We start from the raw sequence: 23,790 nt of genomic DNA on the forward strand, positions 1-23,790 counted from the left end.
TATTTCGTGGAGACGAAGGGACGCGAGGGGCGTATGAGTACGAGATTTAGAGAGGTTTAATTTTCCAAAAAGCTGGATTTGCGATCGCCGCGACGCTCGCATTGCCAATTTATCGTTAAAAGAGAACGCACTCTAGCTGGATATTCCACTTAGCAGGAAAAGATTCCTTTCTCGCTTTCGTTTACATTTTCAGACGCCTTTAGACGACTTGTCGACACCGTGATTATAATCAGAAATAAAACTACGAGTTTTTAATTATGTAACATATATATTGAGGTCTTTTCCTAATCGACCGAAAACTAGTGCTTGCAATATCGCAATCGACGTGAGCAAGAAAAACCGCAAAGTTCGGCTGGAATCCCTCGCGCAACCGCATCTACCGTCCGCAAGCTGGAATCCAAGCTAAAACCCGCGAGATCTCGCGAGAAACTCGAAATGAGCGTATCGACAGAGCGGAAGAAACGTAGCCGGTGGAATTAACCGGTAAGATAAACTTTGCCGCTGTAAATTTCCTGGGTGACATTAGCGATCGAATTAGAAAGTCGCTCGCTCTCGTACCGTTCGCGTACTGAAACTTTCGAAATGGACGTCCATTAAGTCCAGCATCTTCCGCACACGAAAATAAAAACCTATAGGCCAGCGTTATATATATTTTTATATTTTTTTCAACTCTATTTTTTTCTTTTTTTTTTTTTTAGCGATTTGGCCAATGCTGACTGAGTGTCACTTCATTTTCGAGAGAATCGGCCGGCCTTTGAATTTATTTACTGGACCAATTTAATGCTCAAATTGCGTACGGCTATTCTCCGGGGGATTTGTTATCGAGGGATCGACGAGCGAGATTAATTGCTGGGAATCGCGCGGACTTGCTGTAACCATTTTGGAGAATAAATTAGACTAGCTTCGGATACGCGGTCACGGCAAATTTCTATTTTGATTACTATCTTGTTGTTAACACAACGACGGTGGTGTCGTAAATGATGTTGAAAAATTCGATCGATCCTGCTACGATAATACATTACGAAAGGCGATAAATAAATTTGACACTCTTAGGATTACAAGCGAAGCGTAATTAAATTTTTGTAATTTAAGTTAACATAGTTACAGCTAGATCTATTTATACTGAAAATAAGACAGTCTAAATAAAAATTTTCTTTTTTCCTCCCCGATCGCATACTTTCCATCAGTAATGTGGGGCATTTATCGATGCGATAACGCGTTATTTTTCTAAAATTAATATTCAGATAAGTAAATAACAATTAAATTCCGTTTACTATGGCATTTTATCACAGATATCGATATGTGTCTCGTCCAATATGAAAGTCCAATGTAAAAACGAAAAAAAAATAGAATATTAATATTTCAACGCAAAAATAACGACGACAAAGTCTGGGCGTTGTATTTTCAGATCTTCAGAATGCCGTCAGATCTCAATTTCCGGGATATTTTTAAATGCTGGTAACGAGAGATCTTTCCAGAGAGTAATTTTTGGGAAATAACTGAAGTTATGGTGCGGGAATGGAGATTACATCGATAGCGGATTAATATCGTAAATGCGAAATTTAATGTTAAAGAGCGAAAGCATTTTATACCGCTCTCTAATCGATAAGCTGCGGCGTCGATCGCAAACCATTTACAATCCCGGCACCGTGGGGAAGAATATTTCATTATTGCACGTTACACAGCGTAATATATTACGACACATTATTACGCATCATTCATCGTTCATGTTTGTTTTAATCCTTGCGCTACTTTAAAATTTATATCCAAAATCTAGCGCGAGTTTAAGAAATTTCTTTAATCCCAGGAAAAATTAATATTACAGTTAAAGATAAAAATCTTCCTCGTCCGATCAATGGACTGAACGAAGAATGAATAAACTGAACGTCATACGTACAAGAGGTTTCCATATTCGCGATAAGTAGGTAATGACAAAAAAAAAGAAAAAAGAAAGAAAAAAAAAGTTATTTGCGATGATGCATCTTTCGGATGCAAACGGTCCTTTTATTTAGAATTGAATGTACTTTTGGTGCTGTCGAGTAGGTTCTCGCGATGAGTATTTCAAAAAACGAAAGGAAATGAGAACGAAAGATAAACAAAACAGAGAGAATAGGCAGGCGAAGATGGCGAAGGTGGGAAAAGAACACGGTCGGAAAATTGGACCTTCCCAGGTTTACCGAAGAGTGAGATGCGCAGCCGGCACTACCGATTCCGAGGCGAATTGGAGTCAGCCTTATCTGATCTGGGCGCTCGTATAAATCCCGGCAATCAAAAGATGACCATCTAAACAGTCACGTTCTCCTAGGAAATGCTCTTAAATGGCCGAAGAAGTACTGCCTCCCCTTTCGCATTTGCAACGGAATAACGGAATGCGATAACCCGTAATCTGCGATTTAAATTATAACCTCATTTATGAAAAAACGAACTGGACGTGAAGGCAAAGAGAATTATTGAAAATAAAAATCACAAAGTTATAAATTCCTACAGTTATAACTATTTTAAATCATAAAACTTATTACTATAATATAAAAGAATAACGATGACAGGGATCCTGTTATTTCCATTTAAAATTCATTTGCATAATACAATTTTATTTTTGCGAAAAATTTACAAGAGTAACTTTGATAACGCGTGTGTCTTCGTTACGTTTAATTTTTTTTTTTTTTTTTTTGACAAAATGCTATTCCAAACATGTGCGCTTTTTTAAATTCATACCGCGTTTCAATTTACCCGTGCATAAGACAGCAGAATTTTATTTTCTCGACGATTATCGATTTTCATATCTCGGCGTGTCCCAAGTGTAAAGCAATAAATCGTCCTCTTGACGCAAGAGCAAAAATTGATAATTCGATAAAAAAATTTCCTGCCACGCTTGACTAAATTCACCTGTCGAGAGTTTCGCGTTTGTCGATGTTAGAGGACTTTCTGCGCAAGGAAATAGCACGTCCCTTTGAACAGACATTAACGGTATAATAAAAGCTGAAAAATATATTTGATTCGATAAATTTTGATTGTGTTTATCTCCCGCGGGAAGTTCTTTCCCATCCCGCGCGATATCACCTTTAATCATTGCCGCGTCAAATTGTCACACAAGTGGCGTAGCTTTTAATGCGAAGGTTATCGTCAGTTGAAATACCTACGTGACAAATATATGAGAACTAATTGACCAAAGCATTCGCTGAAATTATTTTCATTTTCATGCCGATACGATTTATTGAGCAAACGTTAATTGGAGCATCGCGGATAGACGGGCGGCATTATTCGCCAAGCGTACGCGGTCATGACGCGCGTGTCCGTTGTGCCGCGTGTTTACACGTGAATTTTCCTAATTTCGTGGGAGAAATTGGTATTGGGGCATTGAGAAAAAAATAACACATCACGCGCAGATGTGACGGCGAGAGCTTTGCGGGACGCCGTCATTTGTTGGTTGGCAAACTGCAGTTGAAGTTTCTGCGGGAAACTCGCGTCACCCGCTAGAAACTCGCGCTTTTAGGCTGCACGTAATGCGATATTTCATCCTTGACTATTTCATGATTGCGACAGTAGACGCAATCACAACTTCATTAGCTCGCGATAACAATCTTAATCGATTGTCGCGCCTCGCCAACAGTTCCATGACTAATGATTCCTGACGGTGGTAATGTACTTTTCTTTTTCTTTTTTTTTTTTCTTTTTGTACAATCACTCATCGTTATCCAAATAGTAAATGACCAACGAGAAAAATGTTTAACAACAAGCTTATTTTACCCAGCAACGTTATTTATTCGATCGTTTACGATGCACGGGGTGTTTTACTATCGATTCTTGTCAACGAAGAATATCCCATGCAGATGGAAAAAATACTGGACGTGAAAATCTGGCGCGTTATAAACGCCACGTAGACGTAATGGGAGCCGACGCGGTCTAGGGGGCAAATAATCTTCTAAATGGATCCGCTAATAGGACAAGCAAAGACGAAGTTGTCTCCTTTCCGCCGCGGTCTCGCGAAGGGTGAAGCCCATTTGAGACCGAGGGTGTCAGAGCTCGTGTGGCATCGCGCGGCAGCTCGAGGCAAATACATGAACGGAGCGTTTGTCGGCTATATCAATCGTGATGACCGTGTTCCGTGATCTTCGATCCTTTCCGCTTTCCTCCTCCTCCACATCCCCGTAGAAACGAATTATTGAAAGCGATCGATACGTACCGCGCGAAATACTTACACCGAGATAAAACCGCTTACAGCATTCGTTGGTGGATATCGTTAAAGCGCATTCTGCGCCGATTCGATCTCATTAAATTATTCCGCGACTTTAACACTTGGTATCCGAGTGCGAATATACGACGGTACTGCCGATATTTTCCATTTTCTTGCGCGACAACACGTTTTCTCCATATCTCTAAACGGCAGTACTCGTTCGGGAAGAGCGCCAATCCGTGATAATTAAATACTCGGCGAAAATGTACGGATATTAATAGTTAATTGTGCAGGCGAGTTAATTATGCATCATTTATATGGATGCTTCGTTTACCCCTAAGTGCATAATTTATCATCCCATTGCTTAATTGCTCGCTATCGTGACTACGAACGTCGTAATATATCCTGTAAATTACATCTTGCCGTTTCCTTAGATTGGCAATTACTCGCTTATAGACGCGCAAGATGTATGAGAAATTAAGTTAATATTGTTTGTTTAAATTGCTCGTTATACTTTATACTCGTTTTTATCGTCGTAATTATTTTCTATTTCAAGAAATTCAATTTTTTTTTTTTGTAATATTGTTATTCGTACATTTCTTTTGCAAATTTCTTTAGCACGCCTCTCGGCGATGTAATCTTTAATTCTCACCTCTTTAAGTCCGCTGAGCCTAAATAAATACCTCTCGCAAGCGAATTCGCCAATTTCCATAATAACTCGTTACCTACCAGTTAATGATGAAATAACTTTCGCGTTCTAATTCTAATCGGATTGTTACTTCGCGCTAAGTCAGCGAACAATTAGCGAAGGGCCACATCAATTCAGCGAGCAAATAGAAGGTCTCTTTGCTGCGAGACAGATTCGATAATACCGTCGCGACGGATTCTCAAGAAAACGCTCGGGACACATCTCAGCAGATAGTAATTCGATTTCGAATTTCTCCGAGCGGAATTTCCCCGTCGCCCGTAGTCTGATCCTTACGCTACGAGGCCACTTTCCTATGAGCGTGTCTGCTATTCTCTCGCGAACAGGCTCCAAAGAAGGGGGTCGTAGGGGGCAGTAGGCCGGCGATGCGGGGGAGAGGAGGAACAGAGCGGAAAAGTGCGATACGGTTTTCCAACGGCTTACGGATAAGTCGCGGAAAGCCGGCAGGGTAATAGCGACGACCGGTATGAATCAGCCGTAAGAGTTCTCCGAGCGATCCCCGGCATTGGTGCAGTAATATATTTCCGGCGCCGATAGCGATCGATCGTTTCGGGGGAATAAAATGTCAATACTCTTGTCGCGTTACGGTTTAACCTCCATCGTACGTCGTGCTCGAGAAGCGGAGTAAGATATAAGCGTAAAATATAAAAGGGGAAGCCGGCACGAGAGTCTCGTACACGTACGAACCGGAGATACCGGGGAAATAGCGAGAATCGTGTTCCTGGCTGTTCCGGCCGCTTTATCGTTGGAAGTGACGTACTTGGCGGGCTCCCGCACGGCCCGAGCTCTCATCTTCACCGTAATACGCGATAATAAGAATAGCTCGTGCGCCGGTGCGCTCGGATCCGCCTTCTCTTTCGGCGGTTCTTCGTTACGCTCGGCATACCGAATGCCCCGCGAGATAACGTGACAATAATTGCTCGGCTTACCTGCATATGCGCGCGTAATTAGGAAAGAAAGAGAACATGCGCTCCCAGCGTTTGTGAATTCGAGACTAACATTTTGTCCCACCGTCGCCCAATTGGGAAATATTCTTTCTCCGTTTGCAAAAATTATGCGAATTCGTACGCATTTAGATATACATGTACGTATATTATATACACATATATAGTTACTCGCTATTGTCGGCTAGTTCCGTGTATACGTGTACCGAGTTATAACTTAATTCAACGGAAAGGCACTTTTCCGCTGCGCTGCGAGCTTCCGTCGGGCTTTCCCGTTCGCATGCGGTTTTCACCCCGTTTCGCATTCTCGACGCCGCCGGGGATCTTCGAGGAGCCGAAGGGACAACAGTTTCTCGAGCGGTGAGCTGCGCGCTGGCCCGATAGAAGCGAGGAGAAATAACTCCTGGATGCGGGAGGAACGCGAACCGCGGCGCGGCGAAAGGGACGGGGGGCGGGGGAGGCAGGCGATACAGATAAGGAATTTTCCGTGCGGGGATTCCGTGGCGGCGGGTTATCCTTTCCCAAGGAATCCGGGAAGCTCGGCTCCCGAGTGGGGACGAATTGCCCCCCGAGATTCACGACGCGATTCTGGCCGTAGGGCGCGTTGCTATCCGTGCGCTTAGGTACCGGGCGCGTTCTGAGGAACGAATCACCTCGCCTCGCCGCCGCACCGATGGCAGATTTCGGATTACCGCGGGGCAACACGGTGAAATTACGTTTCCTGACTTAGCGTTCTCTTTCTTTTATTGCACCGTGCGTGATAACGTCCGGCTACGCGCTCAAAGAGCCCTAAAAAACTGCCAACGTCTAAATGATTTTTCCTTCCAGGACAAGTAACACTGTACACAAGCAGCGAAGAGTAAAGCGCACTCTTTATCTACTTTTGTCTGTTACAAAATATAAAGAAATCTGATAATTATCTACGTTTTATTTTATTTCTAAAGTTAAAGAAAGGGGGAAAAAAAAACTGATCGTTGTGGTTACTCTCGAGGAACTACTCGAAAGTTTCATCTTATCAAAATTAAATTAAGTGTCATGGAAATTAAATTGAGAACCTTTACAACACTCGATGTATTAAATGCTTTTCTTTTTCTATTTGCATATGCACGCAAGTGCCTTTATATTTTTCCAAATAAATGTTTATTTTTAAGGATGTTTATTGCGTGAGATAAAGTTGTATCCTATTCCGCTCCACTCTATTCTAGTTCCCTTTAGGAAAGTAAATGTAGAGAAAACATTCAGAGACACTTCGAGCTACAGCTACGAACAGACTCGCGAATGGATAACGCCATTCAATAAAGTTAAATCTTAACGTATAGAGGGAGAGATAAAGGTACGCGCAATCGAAAAAGGATTAACTAGTTTCGATTTATGTGGCCGACCGAGGGTGTAAAGTGAAATTTTCTTATTCAAACGCCTTAATCCTTCGGAACATTATCAGATTCACGATCCATAAAACTCTCGGGGAAGAACTCGGTGACGATATCATACGTCTTGCTTAATCGCTAAATTCTTTCACCAACACATACAAAGTTTATCTTATTCATTAAAGTTCACGGATTACGCAGCACTTAACTTCAATACGTAATGCAATTTGAATAATGCATAAAAATGTGTAGAGAAAATTTAGAGCACGCAAGTTTAATTGACGCGACTTGGGCATAAAGATGTTAAACCATGCGATCTGTGAATTAATTAAACCATGGAGCGCATGAATTTTGCGGAAGGGATAAAAATATCATCGATTTTCTGTTGGCATTTTCTTCAGGGGTATTGTATTAATTAAACGCCGAAATTGATATCGAAACATGGAAAGCAATACCGAGAGCATCATATCGTGGGTAATGGAATTAATACAGACCGACATAAATGGTCATGCGGAATCGGGTCGATCGGGATAAACAATCATAATAAATCAAGAGTAGACTGTACGCTGAGAATGTTGAACACCGAAAAAGTAATAGCCGAAGCGAAACGGGCGAAATTGCGCCTTCGCGTATGATGAAAAGCTTCGCGGTGTGTATTAGACTCGGTACCGAAATTTTATTCAGACGGAAAAATATATAACAAATGACATTTATATAAAAGGAATGTAGTGCAAGGATTAAAATAAGCACGTATTGAAATATTGGATGAGTCCAGTTTTAGTGTGATGAAATTGATACGTAACATAAATGGCTAAAACAATGCATTTTTATATTAAAAAAAAAAAATAATAATAATAAAATAAATAAATGAATAAAGGTTTTATTTCTATCCTTTTGCACAGGATTTTGTTCTAATTTATGAGTTATTCGAAAATATTCTTTTATTACAAGTAAAACTATTTTTTCATTTGATATATGACGGATCAATTTCACCATGGTTTAAAAAAATATAAAGATTAATCAAGCAAATATACTAAATAAAAATCCCTTTTAACGAAACTTTGTGCGAATAAATATACTGTTGCATATGAAATATTTCAAAGTGTCGCATAAACTGGAAAAACTCGGCTTTTATATATCGTTTCAAAAATGTTCTACATATGTATTTCTTCATGTAAAGAGGCATACGCGGGGATGGTAATTTTGAAATAATATTCCGCTAAAGCAGCAACTTCTGAAATTCGAAGCTATATAGATTCTCAAAAATTTTTCGTGTATTTTTACCTTAAACGACAATCGACTGTATTGTCCCGCGTGATAAAATAAAAAATGATGATGAGTGCAGAAAATGGTACGAGCTTCCGAGATGTCTGGTCCAAGATCGAGTTACGATAAAATGAAAGACCCGTGCTGTGCTATAAGCAACGTCGACGCGATGGGGTTATGGGGGACCAAAATAGAACGTGATGTGGTGCGAAAAAGACGATATGCGGTACGTTACAGCAAAATACAGGAGATGCAATTGGACTAAACGAGAAGTTACAGGTCGTCGTAACGATAAAAAGAAAAATGTACATCGTCGGAAAAGGTTGAATGCGTTTCCTAACTTAATTTCACGTGCTGTGCATAATATCGCAAGATGTTTTCCCACTGTCGCTGTTACATATCAGCAATATTTTAAATGTCAATAATTGACAGTATTCATTAAATATATCTTTCATGTATAAAATATTGATTTGTTACCAATGAATTTCCTTCCCGTTACTGATTGTTCTATCGCGTGTCGAATTGTACTAAAATTCTAATCGATATAGTCACCAGGAGATTACTGACGGGCACCCACGGCAATAAAAAGTAACGTTTTACATGGAAAGAGGCCAACTTTCGATCTGTTTCTTTTTTTGCGGAGTGCTTCTTTTTTTCCATTTCCGATACTTATATGTACGACCCTAAAGTACCACAAAGAGTACCAGGAACACTTCATGTCCGTATTCTCTGGAGTTACCTCAAATCGATTAGATTATATTGTACATAGGTATACATTATATATTTTAGTCAAGCTCGTCGGATAATTTTGAAGCAGCTATTTATTTTTATTTTTTTTTTTTTTTATATTCTACCTAAAAAAAAGAACTAAGCAAGAGTAAACGTCAGCTATCAACGTTACTATGTGCGATTTTTTAAGAAATATAAATTTCTACGAAAGAGAAAAATATTGGAATTATTAAATTATTTTATTAGATTTATTATTAGATTATTTTTTAGACTTGCTCGAATCGGAGTATTATAAAGACGACGATCTGGCAGCTCGAAAATAACGATTGGGTCTCGGAAATGCGAAAAAATATTCTCGAGTGTCGAACGGGACGATCTTGTGTTTTGGAGTGAGACGCTTCGAGCTCGGCGAGCTCTCCTAAAAAAAAAAACGTAAACAGAACTGGACGTCGAGCTAAGCGAGCTCTCATAAAAAAAATGTAAACATAGCTGGACGTCGAGCTCGGCGCTTCCGAGAACTCCGCGCGAGAAGGACAGCTGGTCAATCGACGATCGACACTCACTTTCTCCTCGGTTCTCTCTTTTCTTCCAAGGTCCGAAATCTCTAAAAGTCTTCAGTCTAGTTGCGGAGTCTCGGACGCGAAGACGTATTGCTAATCGCTCCGCAATTTCGCGTAATTTTCGACCGCGGATAGAACGATCTCGCCTACAAATATGTGTCGATATTGTCAATCCGGGAACGAGCGATCATTTTTTGCACTCCTGTATCATTTTTCTAATTGTTTCGTGTTTCGTTTCGTGCCTCGAAAAAATTACGGAACGACAAAGTTACGTCGCGAACGCAACGCAGAGAGCGTCCGACGTGAAGTACGCCGCTTCGGGCATTTTCGACCGACCGGCTTCCATTAAAATTTTTTTCGGTAAATTCCGGCGATTGTTGTTGCCACGGTAAGATGTGCACCTCGCCCCCGTCTCTCTTCGTCGCGGTTAAAATCCTCATCCCGTTTACGGACAAGTGATTTTCGAGAAACGCGAGGAAGATAAAGCGCGCGGGGAATATTTCGTATCGCGGCCCGTCTCGTTCGCTGCTTAACGTAAATCGTCGGCATCGTTTATTCTGCCGACGAGGATCGATCTAAGAATCAAAAGTAACCTCACTTTTACGTAATCAACGCTACGGACATCGGGAGTGCAAATTAATACAACGTATGATCGTTCGTCGCGTTTCTTAATTTAACTCGTAAAAAATGCGCCGCGATAATCCGTCATTCCTTCGGTCGTCCGTTTCTCGAGTGACAGTGTTGATGATCAGTGAAAGTGATTATAAAAAAAAGCAGAGCAGTGTAATATAGTTTCAAGTGATGGGAAGTGCAACTGCAACACATCAGGATAATTTGGATTACTACCGCGAAGGAAGGATGTCGAAAGCCGTCGGCCGTGGATCGCTCAATTGTAATTATTCCAAAGAAATTAATTAATTAATGTCCGAATTTAATGACGCGTAAGAAGCGCGCGCTCCGTAATCTTTAGTTGCATCAAAATTGTCTTATACATTTTTTTTAAATAACCGTTAAAAAGAAAAAGGATTATCCTGCCAATATTTATTTTAAACCAACAAGAATAAATAATCGAAATTTTAATTAGCAATTCTATAGACCGCTGGATATCGAACGGCAAAATTAGCACCAATTTGCGTTAATGAAGGGCGTTCCGTTTATAATTATGGTAAAATCGTTATAATTTCGGAACAATATCACAGGTAGGTCGATGATGTATGAAATGCAGGTTGGGAGAATTTACAATCATCGCGAAATGTGTTGCGCGCCTATGAATGCAAATCGAATGTACCCATAATTTTCCTCCTTAGATTTTATTTTTAGTTTATCCGAAGCTGTCGCGTATTTCAATCGCTTGTATCTTATTGCAGATTATATGAATATATTTTATCGGCAATTTTTTTTTGCACAGTGATACGAAATAATTCGTGGAGAATCATATATTTGTTTTACGTATTTATTACATCTATCGCGCTATAATATCGAAAAACGATTTCTATTCGATTTCAACAAAAATACAATTGTTGAAGATGCATACGCAAATGCCAAGTAAACTAAAAGAAAGCAAAAAATCTTTATAAACGTAACATCTTTATCTCCAAAAAGAAAAAAAAAAAAAATAAATAATTTAAGTTCTTTATTCATTTACCTTTTTACGTTATCCGTTCAATTACTGTCACGTTAATTAAAATAACAATGTCATATTAACGTCGAGTAAAACGAAATGTACTATATTTAAAAACATAAAATTTAGAATTGAAATATTAAATAAGTTCCAAAGTAAAGCGTGCAGCTTAAAATATTGTATTGATTTGTAGACGTAGCATACGACGTTACTTTAGTATTTTCGAGATATTTTCCGCAACGAAATCCGTTTTGACTCGGAATTAATTTCAAAGGCATGATTCGAACCGATCGCGGTGCCTTTGTGGGAAGGATCCTTTTTCCTAATAGTGCATCAAAGCTCTGGACGTTTAACGCATTCCGATGCTGGACAGCATTATCAAAACAAGAACGGTGCATGAGGGTATCGGAGCCCGATATCGTGTGCACCGAACGGTAACCGATAACTTTGCGCGTCGAGAATCTTAGTAAACCTCTAAGGAGAATCAGCTGATATCAGATCGGCTTTCAATAAATTAAATGCTTGGTTTGCGTTTAATCTCATAATGGTCTAACTCATTCAAATTAAAATTCGTCACTATTACGCCATAAAAATTGCATTAATTAGATAGTACATTACGTACGTTCGATAGAATCTACGTTTTATCGTAATTAAAATACGTCAAATATTATTTTCCGACAGAAGATTTTTCTCCGTTCTATCTTCTGTTTTTTAAGTAGAAAGTCCGACATTTGGTCAGCCGGTGTGGGCACAAACACGCTCGTGGTTAGATCGTGATATTTAATTTCAATGTTGGTGAAAGAATTTCAGTAATACGTAATAAATATTTCTAAGTATATCGACGTAAAAATAATAAATAAATCACTACTAAAAATTTTTATAATAATTTTTAAAGATATTTGAAAGCGACGATACACGTATACATACGTGTATAACATATATTGGTCGTTACGCAAAGGACCCGGTTCTTTTCAGATTTAAAATTATTTTATTAAGTTACCGTAATAAAAAGCATGCCGCAAATTATTAGACTCTTGATTATTTCTTCGAAAATTTAAAGAGCTCTATAAATCATTCCACATCAATCATGCAAGCGTGCGCGATCATACAGCGTATCATTAAAGTTTTGACATCTGCAAGCCCTGTCGCAAGTTTCACCGACAGCATAGTTGTTACATGACGGTTGCTCGGAGCAATCGTGAATTTCGCATCTTAACGCGCGCGTCTCTGACAAACGTTCCGCCGACACGACCGCAGGACAAGCGGATTTAGGAATTCCGGCACGTAAGCACCACGTACGAAATGGTCACATTAGCATCGAATCGCATTTTGCACGGGCAACGTCCGCGGCGCACCTGCCCTGAAGTACGGCGGCACTTTGCAGTCGCAGATAAAGACGATCGGATTTGTCTTCGTTATTTTCGGGCCAATCGAACGCGAATGGCCGGTCATTCGCATTCAATTTCGATTACCTCGGCGGTAACGTGTCGCTGCCCGTTTTTTAAGCTTTGCGGGCGCTTACATTGCGCCCATAATCGCGGATCCGGAACGGACGGCCGAGCCCCGAATATGTCGAGAGATGAATAGGGAAACGGACGGGGAAAAATACCCTGCTACGCGAAGCGAACAAGTGTCGTGCACTAAAGTGTCCTCGGAGGGTGGTCACGGCAAGTCGGACAACCGGCTCTTGTCCCGGCTCGCATTTTGTAACGGCGCTACGTGAACAACACCTGAAAACTCGCCCGCGTCCGCGTCGTGTATCCACGCAACGTGCATCCGAAGACAAACGTTCAGTAAGAGATCCTACGGATTTGTACCGTGCTTCTACTAGTTTATCCTTTCTCGTTCAAATTTCGCGTGACTCGCGAGTCAACGTATAACAAGGAAGAGAAAAAGGAGAGACGACAAAACAAGAGATAACGTGAAAGGATCCTACTATTTTTCGCATGTAAATATCTGTCTCTCTCTTTTTTTTTTTTTTCTTCAGACATTATGTATTTTCACTTTTCAATCTAATAAAAAAGCGCGAGTGCAAAAAATGCCCGTTCGGATTTCCCGCAGTAACCGAAAGTCAATTCAGAGGAATTCTTCTCGGCGAGATTCGGATTAAATTGTCCCGATACGGAACTAGCAAAACCTGCAAAAGCAGACGCTGTTATCGATGATCAAGTCAGACGTTCGATGAAGCGCGAACGTTCCACGTGAAGCATATTCTACGTTATCAATGTGATATACGTACTCGCCAGTATTTGCCCACGAGCACGTTACAATCGCACGTATCGCGAGAAACTAATTGCGGCCTACGATCTACTATCTATATTGCGTATTAATGGCGCAGGTTTCACGGTGTGTATAATCCGCGCCATTTGTTATTCATATTCATTCGCGAAAGCTTTAGATCCAGATTTCCGTGAGCGCGCGCGAGACGGCGAATAATGGCGAACCTAGTAGGAAGACCTACGTCTACCATTTACCGTCCCGCATGCTTTGTATCATCTGAATAAGACCACGGATTAAACTGCAGATTAATTGTCGCTGCTGTTTGTTTCAAAAATTTCCCGTGACTCGCCATTTTAATTATGTCTCGGAAAATAAATAAAGAAAAATATCAGGGCACGCGCGCGTACGCGGATGTTTTATGTCGTAATAGGATCGTTACAACAGAAAGAGCTCGCGGGGTCAACAAGAAAGAATCATGAGAATAAAAAAAAAAGAAAGAAAAAAAAATTTTTAACCGTACTTTGGGTCTTAAAATATATCTTTCATTATATAATGCAATGTAATTATTATGAATAATTACCCTTATCTGTTAACAATAGCATTGTTTCTGACTTAAGATAACAAAACAATTTTCAGTAGAGTCTCGAAAATCAAAATAAATCTTTCTATAGTAAAGATCTTAAAATGATATTTGAATTTATTTAAAGTTGAGAAAATTATTAATAATTTTCTAATTAATTTTTTAATCACATTTGTGGTATTAATCAAGAAAACATTATATATATTTAAATATGTACGGGCAAGATTCATATTACTGGTTTAAAAAAAAAAAAAGAAAAGAAAAAAAACCATTTATTTGATGCCCGAAGTACTGTTTCACACAATTATAAATATGCAAAATGAGAATTATTGCGCCAGTTAATTTATTTATTAGTTTATTATTATATTATGGGGCATCAATTTTTGTCGCCACGTTATCTCCTACTCTCGTTTTAACATTTCAAGCGCAAACGCTCTGTCCGATCGATCTGACGTAAATGACGCCGGCCGTTGATCAAAGACACCCTGAACTATAAAGATGGTCAGCTCCCAAAAGCCCTTCGCAGACGGCAAATCTCGTTCGTTCTTGCCCGTGTGCCCACCCGTCAGTCCTTAGAAATGTCAAGTAATACGTTTTCCTTTACGCGAAGCCCGAGTAACCGCTAAATCGCAACTTGCTTTTTGCGCCGGCTCCCCTAGGGGCATCGACGACGTGATGCAACGTCCTTCTTGTTATCTGAGAATTTCGGATTAACCGACTTGCCGGGACAAGTTCTCCGGTGACCCGAAGCACAAGCGATCCGAAAATCATACGCTCGATCCGTCGCTGCGGCATCCCGGAGATCCGAGACACTATCGAATTATGCATAACTGCGCGCCGTAAACACTGTTCACCCAAGCCATAAGGACCGCCGTGTTTGGAAATGTAGGTTGCCAGCACATCGTTTCTAATTTTGTGACGTATTAAGAAAATACACGGACCTTGGTGCAAAAGCTGCTTCTGCTAAATACGAGCGTACCTATTTTTTTTTTTTTTAATTGTACACGAGTTACCGAATATCTTTGTCAATAGTTTCGCTATAATTTAGTGAGTTTAATATAACTACGGTTTCGTTCTAAGCTGAGTATTGATTTAAAATGTTAAGCATATCGATTATCAATAGAATAAGACCTGCTTGATGTAATAATTGTTACGCAAATAGATTTGTATAAAGACGATTAAATGATATGCTTATTTCAAATTAATTTTAAATAATTAAGACTATGAAAAAGTACTGGATAAATGTAAAGTTTAAATTCCATGATTTAATTATATTAAGAAGTGGTTCTAACATAGTCGAGAATAGCAACATTAAATTTCTTACGCGTATCTTCATTGTTAGCTCGGATAAACGTCTAATCTATTAAAAGAGTATTAATTTTTCCGATATTTCGTTATCAGAGCACGAAAAAAATATTAATAATGATTTCAGGCATCAATTTAAATTTAATTGATCTTAACGAACAGTAAAAACGTCAATGCCGTATTTTCTGATACAGACGGGAAACGGAATACGAAATCGCGTCAAATGGCGACATGTTCGCGTGACGACAGACACATATAAAAAAAAAAAAAAAAAAAAGAAGGGGAGAATGAGATATTTAAAGTTGAATCGCTGGCACAAATTTTCATAAAAGGGAGCAAAGAACGGTTGTAGGAAAAGTGTGCTAACCAGCTTTTTAACTTGGACGAAATTAGTTTATCTGTCAAACTGGCACAGACTCGCCGCGATATTCAGCTTAACAGTGGTCAGAGAAGGAGAGGAAAAGATGAACGAAACGCCGAGATTGATGGCGGGGCATGTGAAGGCGAGAGAAAAGGCGAGCGGAGACAGTGCGGCGCGATAAGCGCGGAAAAAATGGGTCAACCACTATTTCGCATTTGCATTCGCGGGGTCGGACATCGATTCGCGGCAACCCGAAGGCATCCCCCGCCCTCCGCTCTCATCGTTCTCGTTGGAGAACGACCGATGGACGTGCGCACGGTTTGTCATTTCGTGCACCGCCGCAATAGCATCGAGGACCAACCCTTTAAAAGCGCGCACGCACACCGATGTTTCATTTATTAAGGAAAATACGAGAGAACACCGTGCGCACGATTTGCCGTAAATACGATTAATTATACTCGTTACGATGCGTTAAATTAAAATTGTGTCTTTCGCATTTGTTGTTCCTCTTCATTTTTTTTTTCTTTTTTTTAATTAGAAAATTACAATTGCATTTAATCTCGTCTAAACATTTTACTTTTCCTGAAAAATCGTCGATCGGGACGTTCGTTTCGAGTTGGCAAATTGTTCGAGCGAAATTAAAAACCTCCGGCGAATAAAATACGATTGAGAAAATGCCGCCGTGGCGGTATTTCTTTTTTTTTTCCCCCCGCTGCAGTACAAATTATCGACTGCGTCCGACAAAACGCGAAATTCTTGACACCTGTGCCAACCATTCGCAATTAATTGTGTCGACGTTCCAGAATCAAGGAATGCGCTCGCGTTCACGAATATTGCAACCGGTGCTGCTAAAGCGGGGGACGTCGCATTCTTTGATCCGTCGAAACGAATAGCTCGAGCAGAGTGGCTTTTGATTCAAGGATGTGCACCTGATGGAAGTAATCGTTACGCACGAGCGAGCGTGTAACGAGGACGATAAGCCTTCCGTACGTCGCATTGCGGTATACTTCCGACCAGCGAAAAACCTGATTCGAGATACTGCTTGACGAGATGAACATGGTACTCCTTGAAACGTTCGCGTGATGTAGCATGTTCATACCTCGTCTTGAATACATTACATATTTTTTCTTAACTTTTTCTTGTACAGAAAATGCTAAACGCTTATCTAATATGCATTTACTTTCATTTTTATTTTTTTTTTTAATTCGACTGTTTCGATGCTTGTATACGACATCCTTGAGTCAAAAATATACTTGAACGGATAATGCATTAATTGAGAATAAAAAAAAAAAAAAAAAAAAGCGCACGGTATACAATGTATATTGTATATTGATGGAGACAATATTTTTTAAGTAAAATAAAAATGTAGTTATCGTCAGTCGACTTCTGGCCAAGTCGAGGATTATTTTTATATTCGGAGAAACGCGTTGCTTTTTATATTTTATACCGTGCTTGCAACGAAAAATGTGTTGATGCGTAACGGAAGTAATCGGTCACGCACGAACGGACGTATAACGAGGTCAGCAAACTCTTAGGATATTGAGTTACCAAGCATTCAGCCCAGTAGGAAATTTCAATTTCTACTTACACCGCGTTATCGAGTGCCTCGCGCATAGCTTTATCTTTGATACAGCTGAGCGGTAGAGATTTCGTTATTCGCGGAGAAGCAATAAGCGAATGGTAGCGGAAACACGATATGCTATTACCAAGCACCGTTTCCTCGAGAATCTATCCGCTTTTAAAGATTATAAAGATTTACTCCCTCTCAATCTGTTTACGAACTGTTAATGCGATCCCGTGATGAAAAAGTTTCGGCCCTTTTATCGCAGATTTCTGTTTATCATCTTGTTTGCGTTCTAGCATTTATTATTTCCGTCTCTCTCGGGAAAACTTTCGATTCTGCCGACTGCTTGTTAAAATTGTATACGCGTGAAGTGCAAATTTTTCCTCAAAGACACGTGAACTTGGACGGAAAATCGCGCGAGCGAGTATGCGCGAGTCGCTAAAATTGCCGTTTAATAAATCCGCGATGAAAAAGAAGTTTTAACGCGCCGAACGCTGTGGAAACGTAGTCGCGTGTTTTATCAAACAATAACATTAATTTCAGCGGGCCGGGCGTAGTCGTGCGCCCTGAACTCTCATTAAATCCGAAACGAACAAACGCGCGCGCGACACGTTACGGAAAGTGATGGCAATTTTTTTTCCCCGTACGCGGAACGAAATCGCGGATTGTGCGGGGGTTTTAGAAAATCTCGGATGCGGGAAAACGAATTACCCGAACGGACGGGAGCGAGTAACGTTTGAACGGAGAACGTGCTCATGCGTGACGGAAGTGATCGTCACGCACGACCGAGTGTCTAACGAGCAACGATGAGCCTCCGATGTAACCTTCACACCGTTCGCGAATCCATCGGGGTTACAATCCTGGCTTTGTGGCACCAATAAACATCGATCCTCGCTGGGTAATCACACGTTCAAATTACATTCTCCCGTTCTTGGCGAATTACCTCGATTAATTCGACGATAAGAATCTTCCTTCACGATAAAAAAAAAAAAATTATTCCGCAAGGAAAAATTAACGCCCGCGATGCGGCGATGAATTTGTTGAATACGACGACAAAGGGAACTGAGGAATACGCTTCGTTAAACGGGAGATCATTTGTGCGTTAGAAGCGCTCGCGGCAGCTATAACGTAATTGCTGTTCGCCTTCCCAATTTAACGAGCTCTTGCTTTCGTGCGAATATCAATGTAATTGTTAAACGTGCCTCCGCGAATATTTACGTGGGAACTCTTAGCAGATAAGAATACGATATTTTCTGTGAAACGTCAAGTGGAATTAATGATTTTTATCTCGGTTACAAGTGCTAAGTAACAGATTACCTTTCCTCTTTAATTGAAAATATCAAGCGAAAATAATTGGCTTTCGAGTTATCAGCAGCGAATATTAAAAGCTTTTTGTGCACCGTGCTTTTAACTATGAAATGGTATTGAATAGCGAGATCTTTGTATTAATTCAACTTCGGAAATCTTTATTCAAATCTTTATTTAATAATTGAGAAATGGCTAGAAAATACAGAGATCAAAAATGCATTCCCGCGGTGGAATTTCTCGGCTCGTCGAACCATTAAAATCAATTTATCAAAGATGCAAAGCTAAGCGAGTATTACGTGTTCAAACAAAATGTGCCACCGCGAAACTTATGGTTATGTCTAGAATAAAAATGTGTCGCGTTGTACACTTGACGCGAAATGGGACATATTGTCATCAATTGCAATTAAATGTTGCAACAATTGGAATGTTTGCTTCGATTCAAATTAAATATCTGGAAAGATACACGATCGAATTCGTGCTCGCTAGCTCGCTTACACAAATCCTTTTAATAAAATATTCGAATGTGCAGTTTTTTTGTTAGCGACAACCACGAGCGCCTGTTGAGAGCGTCACAAGTAAGCCCGGAAACTTCAGATGCTTCATTAAGCCCCGAAAAGAATCTGACCGAGATTTGTACCGTGTGTAAGTCGTCAAATCTATCGCGTTGAAATTGAAATCGTATATTTCTGATCGAATCATAGCTCGTACGCATTGAGCACGTTCATCATATTTATATGAAAAACTCGTCATCCTAACAACCAGGCGTATTTTTTTTTAAAGTTTATGTTTCCGGGACAGGGAGTGCTGTTGACTGCTGTCTATCCTGTAGTACCTGTCGTAACACGCGTGAATTCTCGCGTCCGCATAAACATCGACGCAACCCTCGGAATGTATTTGGAGGCGGAATTTCCGCGCTTCCCAATACCACTAAAATTCATAGAATCCAATTAACGGAGAGTTTTCACTAACCGTTCCCTCGCCGAAAGCGACTCGCGTTAAAAAGTATATGTATGAATATTAGACGCGCGAAAGAAAAAAAGAGAGAGAGAGGGAGGGAAAAAAAAAAAACTTGAGTTTTTTTTTTTGTTTCCGCAAAAAGGTACTTTTCCTTCAAAGACGAAATACTCTATCCTCGTCGTCGGTGAGAATTAAAAGGCACAGTCAACGTTTTTATTTTCAGGAAAATAAGGACAACAGCCATCCGCTAAATCCTCTTATCTTTACGCGATGACAGAATATGAAAATCCCCTGTCACCGACCTTTTAGAGCGTACTGAGATGGTAGCTTCCGTACGCGTTGCATAAGTGAGATAATCATCTCATATTTATTTATGAAAAACTTAGCAAAGCCGACACGCGGAACCGCGAGCCGATACCGGCGTAAAATATCACGCTTGACCCGCTTCCGGTTTTCTTCTGCGACGCGCTGCTCGTCGCATCGAGCAATTCTACGTAATCGCTCCCGACGCAATTTTTTTTTCAGCAACGTCTTTAAAAGCCTCTTCTTTCCGGAGAAAAAAATAACTAGCCTGTTAATGCCCTTTTGGAAAAGCGAACCTTCTCGGCTTTCGTTTACGAGAAAATTACGAGCCGATATAATAATTGCGCTTTAGAACTCTACGGAGTTTCGACAATGCATCGGGACGACGTTTATGGATGTCACTGTGCAAATGAAGCAAGGCGCTTGCCCCATTATCTCAACTTCAGACACGCCAAGTAAAGCTCCACTAGTCACCCTTCAAGTTGCAACGAGGTGTTGTTACGCTAACTTACCTGACCCGACGGAACCGATCGGTTCCTAGAGACAGGCAATTCTAAGATTTCTATCCTTAGATCGTTATATATATATATTCTCAAATAAAGTTCTAGCGCTTTATTCGTCACGGTTCGAACAATTGAATCTAATACGAATTTTCTATTTCTTGGTCAGGTCATGGAAGATAAAATTTAATTTAATGCGCAACCAGAATCTTTCATTATCGTTACATGTCGTTACAATATCGATGGCGGACAGAAAAAAAAAATAGCATTTTCCCGAGACTGTTCAATATAGCAATCAAAAGACAAAAAGTTAAATTCACGTGGTCATGTGTCATTTGTGAGATTTTTTAAGACATCCCTCTGAAGAGTATCCAGGGACCATTACACCCTTTCCCTACGACAATAAACGACGTTGCTTCGCACGTCACGCATCCCCTATTTATTTATCCGCGAAGTAGCACAGGAGTGGGAGCGAGTAGAGGTGGAGTAGCCGGGACAGACAAGTATCCCCCCACCCAGCGTTAGCGTCGGCGTCGGCGACGCGACTGGGGGTTGGCGCCCCAGCTTCATCGTCCTCGACGCCCGTTCGGTTCGCGCTCCGGTTAGTTTGTTCGCTGTCCGTGCGACGGCAGCACAGACTTTTCAACCCCCTTGCCGGTGTCCTGCTCTTTGCGCCGCACGCAACCCCGTTTCCCTGACCCGCCACCCCCGCGAGCTTGCCACCCTCGAGGCAACTCGAGGATCCACGAATCGGCCGAACACAACCGCGGCGGCGGGCGCGCTCAAATGCCGGCCGTCCTCGTTTATGAGACGCGTCTCGACGCAGCCGACTGATGGCTGTCGCGGTCGGTCGGGAGTACGAGCGTCGCGGAAAAACCGGAGGAAGTTTGCGCGGGTACGGCGACGCGGCGGAAGACGCAGGAAAAAAACGAGAGGCTCGCGAGCGGAGGGCGAGCCAGGAGTCGTGCGAAGGATCTACGAGGATCCACGAGGATCCACGAAGAGGGAAACGTGTCAAGGTGTCGCGACAACATCCTGCGTCAAAACTTTGAAAAACGTCTTCCCGTACTGTTGCGCCGATCGAAAGTGCGCGTGCACCGTTCTCCGCAATGTGCTTTTATTTTACGTTTCGGTATGGGTGCTTCGCGAGTGAGATGTTATAGATGTTGAAAAATATGGAGGAGATGTGCACGCGGAGTGCTCGAGTTTGGTGTAAGTAATCAAATCGACTTGGCAAAGGGGAGACAACTTGCATCACATACCGCAAGAAATTTATTAGGAATGCGAGGAAGAAGACATGAGCAACTCTCCCGCCTTCGTGATTTTATCTCTCTCTCTCTCTCTTTCTTTGCCCCCCCAATTTTTCCTTCCGCTCCACTTTTTCTATTATTAAAATGCCGATCAAATAAAATCGCGGTTAAGAATTAAAAAAAAAAAAAAAAAAAAAAAAGAAAATTTGTCGGTTCCGTTTACGATGTCATTTATTTTTATGATAAAATCAGAGATAGGAAGCACTGAATCGTATAAAGACAATGAATCTATAAATTTTAATTAATAGAAAGAATTAATTAAACGTCGACATTGCATACCGATTCGTTATTGCGGGACGATAGACTTTTCTTTTGCCGTTACTCTTTCATCAGCGGTTAGCTCCTATCACAGCCATCCGGATTAAAACTTCATCGAGATAAGACAAATTGCTTGATAAATTGGTTCGTTAACGTGGTCAGGAAAAATCTTGAATGTTAGGAGGAGAAGCGACGAGCCGGCGGCGTTTGCGAATAATTTTTACAGCGAAATCACCGCGTGTCGATCTGATAAACGTCGAGAATGTTAACCTTTGTTATCGTTTAATCGCTTCAACGGAACGAAAATATAAAACCGAAAATTACAATCTCTTATCAATTTTTCGTCTAGCGCAGCCCATACATTTTATTTTTTTCTCCGCGTGTATGTATAATCGCGCGACAAAAAAAAAAAAAAAAAAAAAAAAAGGAAGTCCGTCTATCGATATTAAAAGTTTGAGGTAAATTAATTGCTTCATTATAACGACCCAGTGTAATTTTCTGTGCCGCGCGATACGAGAGAGAAATCGCGAATTCCAGGCAGTGAGCTTTCGCAAAAGAGTTTCCCTTTGGCGAACGAGTGCCGATTTAATGTGAATTAACGTAATGACCAGCGATATTACGCAGATAGTTGTACGCGAATGAGTTTGTCGTAAGTAAGGACGTAACGACGCTTTCAAAGACTCGCATAAAGGTCGTATCGTTTGACGACGAAATCTAAGAGGGGGCATCCTTAATAGCGCGGAGTTCTTAGTGCACATGGCTAAACTTTTCGCTCTCCCTCGTTCTACTACTTCCCCTTTCTCAGTCCAGCTTGTTCTATCTCACCTTCTACTCTTTCACGAATATCGCCACGCGAGAAGCTGAAACTCGTCTATCGAGATTAAAAACTTTATCGAGATAAAATAAGCGACTTTGTCGCCGATCGAAATCGTCGTCCTAGGGCGTAATCGAAGGGAAGATGAGGTTTGAGGACCTGTCGTGAACGTCAATGAGAGATTTATCTCAAAGGGTTTGCTGCGACAGCGAGCTCGATAAATTGCATTCGGTGAAGTTTAGGAGCGCAATTTTCGAACGCTTTTTTTTTTTTTCTCTCTCTCTCTTCTTTTCTTATGAATACGTCATGAAATAACCGAAGTACGTATTTGCGATGACCATTACGTGATGAAATAGCGGCGGCACAGCGGCTGACGATAGGACACAATTGCGCTGGTAGCCGCCACGATTGCGGCGTCGGCGCAAAATTAATGGAACTAATTCGGCACAATAGCGAATGACGCTAAAATGACAAATATTAGTATATGTCACTGTTGCATTCAAGCAATTTCGTTCAAGTACGATAAGATGTGTATAATAACTGAAATTACACGGAACGTCACTAATAAGTTATGATAAATCCAATTTAATTCCATTAATTCATTATAAGCGACGGCAAACGTTTTTAATACTTCTTTTAGAGATTGCATTGTTACATCTAGTATGAGACATATTACATCCGGAGGCGTCGTATCTAGAATATGAATATATCTAGGGATATACGTATGACGTACACGTATGTATAATATCTAGTCTAGAGATGTTTAATATCTATATCTAATACACCTAGATTCATCATATATATCTACCTCGCAACTAAATTATTTCTCTTCTACAATTCTTTATTATTTTATTATTTTTCTTTTCTTTTTGCTTAATTAAATTTTACTATATATTCCATTTAATTTAATTTGATTTAGAATAGAAAATTATTTATGACACCT

General features: G+C 40.6%; 1 protein-coding gene across 6 annotated transcripts in view; it reads left to right on the forward strand.

Moving 5' to 3' along the window:
• The window catches only part of Mp (collagen XV/XVIII-type protein multiplexin), a 193,641-nt gene that overhangs the window by 75,186 nt on the left and 94,665 nt on the right, over positions 1–23,790 (forward strand). The window contains exon 1 of one of the 6 annotated variants that reach the window (XM_070668215.1): positions 21,242–21,677. The exons of the other annotated variants lie outside the window; for them this stretch is intronic. The gene's annotated coding sequence lies outside the window, so the exon portion shown is untranslated. Of the gene's footprint in view, positions 1–21,241; positions 21,678–23,790 lie in introns of those variants that run through there. 6 annotated transcript variants of the gene reach the window in all.

This window comes from Cardiocondyla obscurior, linkage group LG17 (assembly GCF_019399895.1).
Source record: "Cardiocondyla obscurior isolate alpha-2009 linkage group LG17, Cobs3.1, whole genome shotgun sequence".
Classification (NCBI taxonomy): Eukaryota; Metazoa; Arthropoda; class Insecta; order Hymenoptera; family Formicidae; genus Cardiocondyla; species Cardiocondyla obscurior.